The following is a 6,320-nucleotide window of genomic DNA, read 5'->3' as shown; positions in this document are numbered from 1 at the left end:
TTGGAGGCAGAAAGGTCTACTGTCAAATTACTACTGTTTGATTACACTAGTTTATCTGTATAGTTGTTCCCCGCTACATATCCCTGTTGTACACCAACTAGCTGAAGCTCATTTTAGCTTACACTGATGCAAAGATGGGAAAGCAGCAAAGACCTTGCAGCAGACAGTACTGTCTGCAGGAATGGCCTTCCTCCCATCTCCTGGAGGAAGGTTACTGCTGGACACAAGGAGAGGAGCTCCCTGGAACACTGCCCTCTTTGGCCTGGCTTCAGCTCCCAGGTTATCTTGATCCAAGTAATTTATCCACCCATCAGGAGTGAATAGCCAAGGGGTGGGAATGGCTGGTCCCAGGTGAGGTTTGATAACCAGTGAGCTCGTCCTGCAGTGCTTTTGGCCACAGACCACGGCTGCAGCAGCAGCAGCATCCTCACTGCAGGTAAGGTCGGTGCTGCAGCTCTGCTGCTCCCAGCTCAGAGCTGGTGTCTGGGGTGGTTTGATATTGGGGTGAAGGTTGGCTCTTTGCATTGTGCTCTACTGCTGGGTCTTCTGTAGTTACTAACCAAAGCGTGAACATCAGGTAGGACTGAAGAGATGCAGGGAGCTCTTCAATGTATGTACTGAAATCCTCCAAGCTCAGTTCCTTTACTGGCTTTTAGTAGCATCTGTTTAGAAAAGGGAACTGGCAATTCTTGATGCGTTTTGAGGTCATGTAAAAAGTGAGACTCGCAGTCAGCTGCTGCATGTGGGTGCATTTGCCATCCTTGTATTTTTTGGGTTACTCTGATGAGAAAAGTCTATTGAAACCTGCAATGTGGCCAGTGTGAACTATGGGGAAAGCGCCTGAGAGACTGGGGTCCTGCTCGTGCAGGGCTGTATGGAAGAGCAAGGAGACATTTACTGAAACCCAAAAGCATCAGAGACTGCTTGTATCAGAACTTGGGTGCCTGTACTTAGCAGAAAGACAGATGTTTGTGCACTTCACGGGTGCGTTTTACGTTTGAAATCAGTTCAAATACTGATGGTTACAGTGAGTTGGGGTTTAGGTTGCAAGCACTTGCAGAAGTGCTCAGCCTAAGCTAAGAAGCTTTGTTCTGCTGGGACACAACCTCCAGTCTTGCCTCGCTAGGGACAGTTGGGTGTTCCGAGGGACAGGAATGTGCCACCAATGGGACGTGAAGCTCTGACTGTACAGTGTTGGATGTGCCTGCTGCTTTGGGAGGTTCTGCTCTATGGGGGCTGAACTTACTGCGTTTATTATGTCTCCCCCTGCGTGTGAACGCTCACAGGGACGTGGTGGCTGCTCAAAGCACAATGTGTGCTCAGATCCTGCTCAACTGCTGGGTAGAGAGAAATGCCTGAAGTTAGGGGAAAGCTTCAGCTCTTTGCTCACCTGCAGCTGAAGCCTGAATGTGCTTTGGTTTAGGCTCCCATACTGGGAATGGGACTTAGGGATGCTTGGGTCTTGCTTGAGTGGTGGGACTCCTGTGTGAGGGTTGCAGCAGCTGTTCTGGAGCAATAGGTTGCTATCAGCCTGGGTTTGTCTGAAGTATGAATCTTGCATGAAATAAAACATCGTCCTTTTGTGACTCAATTTATCCTCCCAATAACGTTTATCTAGTTTGCTCCAGCATCCCTGCTGTTGAGTACTGCCTGTTAATAGGGTTTCTGGCCTCTAGTTTGTAGTTAAGTTACAAACAAATGTAGTTTCCTTTCATGCTATGCAAAAGTCATCTCCCATCCCTCAATTAATTTCTATGTTGCTCTGCTTTGAGCCCTGCTGGGAAGAGAGTTGAGCAATTAGGGAGGGTTTCTTCTCTTCGGGAAGAGGAGGAACCAGCTCAGTGTGTCTGATGTGGAGCTCTATTCATAATGTGCGGGATGAGGGGGTGATGCATGTCTGGAAGGGAAAATGCCCCTTGCATTTACCTGCTCCTCTGTTGGCCACACAAAACATAGACCAGGAGAGATGTACAGAGCATCAACAGGAGGTAATGTCCTGAGGTGATGGACAGAGCAGGAGGCAGGAGAGGAAAAGGTTCCTTTTCTTTCAGTACTTTGTGGAAAGGAGATCCATGAAGGAGATCCATCAAGAAGAGGTGGATGCGGGGGTCCCAGCTCTGGCTCAGTGAGGCCGGAGGGCACAAGGATGTAGGAAATGCTGCTCCCTCTGCTCTGCTGCTGCACAGCTGGTGGCAGGTCATGGATGAGGGGCCCGCATCCCAAACCCAGCCACAACCAGGGCTGGAAACAGCAGGACCTGGGAGCAAGGGCACCCTGGGGTCCTCTAGGTAAGCCTGGGACTGGAGCTGGCTTGCCATCGGGTCATTGGCCAGACATCCACTGTTCTGTGTGAGTTCCCTATTTAATCAGCTTTTCTGCAAGCAGGTAACCCAATCTTGCAGCAATAATAGCAGGGAAAATACCAGAAATCAAAGCTCCTTCCTTTGGCTGGCAGATGGAGCTGCATTGACACTGCTCGCTGCTCTGTTCGGGGTACGGTGGGACAGGAGGGGCTGGGTGGGAAAACAGCCTCCATGGCTAAAGAGACAGCGAGGGGCTGCTGTGTGAACAGAACAGAGGAAGCCTCTTCTGTTCTTCAAGGCCCGAGTGAAATGTTCCTTTCCCCCCCCAACACCGGTAGCATCGCAGGGAGAACACTCGACTGTTTCAGTGGCTGCTCCTGCTTTCTCACTGAATCATGCTGGATGACCCTTACAAAGGACACGTGCACACGTGTAATTAAAGCCAACCTTCAGCCCAAGGCTAGAGCTGTGTTTGGAAACCATTGTTCCCTGACGCAGAGGCTCTTTTTTCCCTTGCCAGCCAAGCAATACCCAGCCAAACCCTGCACATGCCGCAGCAGCACCACCGTGGAGAAAAGCCTCCATTAGATCAAGTTGTGTGGGGGGGAAAAGTCTTCCAGCATCTTTACAAGTGCTTTTAAAACCTCTGTTTTCAAAGGAAGGCATTGCTTTGTTACTATTTCTTCCCCAGCTGATTCCATCCAAGCCTCTGAGCATGCTACTGGCTAAGCTGCTCCCCTCTGATAGTCCATAGGTGTCCAAGCCCAGTGGGATGAGCTGGGTGGCTCCTTTGCCCTTGTGAGTCTTCTTGTCCGTGCCACAGGCAGACCCATGTGTGGGATCCAGGGGCTCTGTAGCATCCCTAAGCAAAGCCACATCCTGGAGAGCTGCAATGGAGCAACCTGTCAGGGTGGCCGGCTGCTCCGTGGAAGCTTCCCAGCCTCTGGAAAATGAGGGCTTTGTTTCAAGAGCTTCCCATTGGAGGCTGGAATCTCCTTTGGACCGGCAGCCTGCCACAAGAATGCTGCCTGCGTGGCGGGAGCAGGGTCTGCTGCCACGGGATGTGCCAGAGACCACGAGCGCCGGGGCCGGCCTGGCCCTGTCTCCTCTCCGGTGATGGATGTGGCTCTGCTCACAGCCTGCCAACATCCCCGGAGCTGTGGGCAAACAGTCCCGCTTCCTGCAGCCTGGAAAGTCACTGCTGGCTGTAACGGTTTCCCTTTGGAGGGGTTTGCTAAGCCATTGTTCTACAGAGAAGGAGCAGGAGGGAAGCCAGGATGTGGCTGGAAGGAGCCGTACCTGGGAGCAGGATGCCATTCCCTGCAACATGGGTAAAAAGTGAAGTGGCCACGTTGTGATCTGCCTCCCGAGTGACGTCCTGGTGCGCTGCTGAGCTTTTCTCTGGGCTCCAACATGTACAAATCCAAGTTGATGGGGTTTTATGAGGCTGCAGCCAGTGTTCTGCGGCGCATGATACTGAAAGGGCACCTTGTGCCACAACACAGGTTGTTTCACAAGGGTGATAGCATGGAGAGATGATAAACTGAGAGGTGATTGTCTGGGTTACCTCTGGATGTGTTTGGATCCAGTGTTGCTGGCAAGTGGGTGCTTCCCGCACCGAATCCATCACCAGCAGCCCTAAATGTGAAGGTTCCTCAGTGCATTTACTGAAGCTGTTATGCTTTCCCTTTTGCTGAGTTCAGCTCGAGGTGTGTTACACTGTTGGCAACCTCCGCTTTTGCAGTTCAGTGCCTCAATCTGGCTTTCTCCAAACTCTTGAGTTATTCATGTGGCTGAGAGATTAATTTACATGTATAAATTAATTGTAGCCCCAGAAAAATGGGGCTGTTACTTGAAAAGAAATGAATAGATCAGGGTATATCTCTTTGGCAGGCTCAGAGGCATCAGCCTTGTGTGTACACCCAGCCCTAGTTATTGTACAGCGAGAGAAAAGAACTGATTTGGAGAAGGCTGAGTTTGTTTGTGGAAGCTGCAAGGTAATTTAATGGACACATGCCCCCTCATGGGGCTGGGCGGCTGTGCTGTCGTTGCCATGCCGGCCACCAGGCTGGGAGCCGAGCATCCTGTTGCTGGTGGGTTTAAGGATGTGTGTTAAATGGTCTTAATAAAACGTTAACATCAGGCTAAATGTTTCTAGAAATCCCTCCCGTCGAATTGATGCTTGTGGGAAAGCTGAGGCATAATTATGGGTGATGCTACTTTAGTTATTAAGTGTTGTGCTGCCCAGCTGAATTATCAGAGCCCCAAACAGAGCCTGCTCCAGAGGGTTTACACTTTCTTCCCCATTTCATCCTCTTTCATTCCCACTAAATGTTTATTTAATAATCCTGGAAGACCTTTTTAAGCTTCCTGGGCTTAATGTTTGCTAAACACCCTGTCACTTCCCCTTCTATTGATGATTCCTGGGCTGCTGCACCACAGCTGGGAGGATGGGACAGCCTCCAGCTGCTCACCTCCATTCCCAGGGCCTGGGAGAGAGGATCATCCACTGGAACAGAACCAAGGGGGAGGCTCGGAGGAGCCAGACCCACACAGCATGAGTAGGTCCTGATGACTAAGGACCTGAGGGTACACACCAGGGCTGTGCATCCCTCATCTGTGCGGGGTGCTCAGGGACCCTGTGAGCATCCTAGGGCAGGAGGATGTGTTTTCCCATCTGGTTCTGCACATGCTAATGCAGACATCCTAAAGCCAATGCTTCACATACAGCGTACACAGAGAGCTGATGTGAGGAATCATCAGCTGGATCATCCCGCCTGTGTGGTGCATTACCTCAGCCTCCGAGCTCTTCTCGGGCTCCGGCAGTATTAGTTTCAGCAAATTCATTTTCCTTCACAAAAGCTTTTGGTTACTTTGGGATTAGGGGATGTTTAGGCTCATTGTTTCCCTGAGCTGCCTTGTTTTGCTGTAATGCTTAGACGCCTGGTCTGCAGGAACTTAATCTCCCTTCTCCTCCAGCAACCCTGCTCTGCTCAAATCTGTTCTCTGCTCTAGTGCAAATTGTTGATGGGAGATAGCAGCGGGTCTTTCTGCTTCTATTTAACGTGTCAGCAGAGAAAGACATCTGCTTGCAATTACAGGCATGGCCCCGCTGAAGGATTGGTGTGGTAGATTTTGTAAGATAATAGGAAATCTTTATCAATTCATAATTCCTGGTGTCATGCAAAGGAATAGATTTCATTTAAAATGTTTGTGGGTTTTGGTTTTTTATTTTACAAGATTATAGGACAAACCATGAGATGGATATCAACCGAAAATGCCTTGTGCCCTGCGAAGAGCCCCGGGTTTCCCATACAAAAGGCTCCTTCCAGCCTTCCCGTGGTGCGGAGGGAGCTGGGTGGGAGCCTCCTGCCTGGGGCACGGGAAGGGGCTGCTCCCTGCCTTGATCCCCTGTCTCCCCTCAAGGCTGCTCCTGGCAGGGTGTGCTGTCAGCACAGCTATTCTTGGCCTTCCTCAGCCCATTCGTCAGCCCTCTGGGAGGCTGCTGTAATCTCCACTGAGATTAAGAGTCTCGGAGCATGTTCAACATCATTAAAGAACCAGGAAAATAGTAATAATAATAATGATACATGCTCAGCAGATTAACAGGGGCCACGTCCCCTGGCTCCGAGCTTGGAGCACACTCACTCCCAACTCCTGTCCTGTACCCCTCTGCTTGGACACAGATCCCCATCTCTGGGGAGAGGTGAGGGGTGCATCTCAGCACAGAGACCGTGGGTCTGTCAGAGACACACAGATCCCTCTTGTGAAGAGAGGCCATAAGGTGCTGGCAGCTCATCTCCTTGCTGGTGTGGAGATGCTCTCCCTGTTCACAGTGGGATAATGAACACAGAGCTGAGACTCTCCCCTGGGACAACTTTTGTGCCTAAAGGGTGAGACTCTTCAGTGGGAAACTTAGTGCAAGAGGCAGAAGTGAGTGGCAGGTCTGGAGCACAGGGGATGCAGCCCGGGCATGGTGTGGACATGGTGCAGAGAAGGAGGTTTCTCATTGCTGGA

Source organism: Strigops habroptila, chromosome 21 (genome assembly GCF_004027225.2).
Source record: "Strigops habroptila isolate Jane chromosome 21, bStrHab1.2.pri, whole genome shotgun sequence".
NCBI classification, from domain to species: Eukaryota; Metazoa; Chordata; class Aves; order Psittaciformes; family Psittacidae; genus Strigops; species Strigops habroptila.
The sequence above is the reverse complement of the archived record's forward strand: the minus strand, read 5'-3'. Positions refer to the sequence as shown.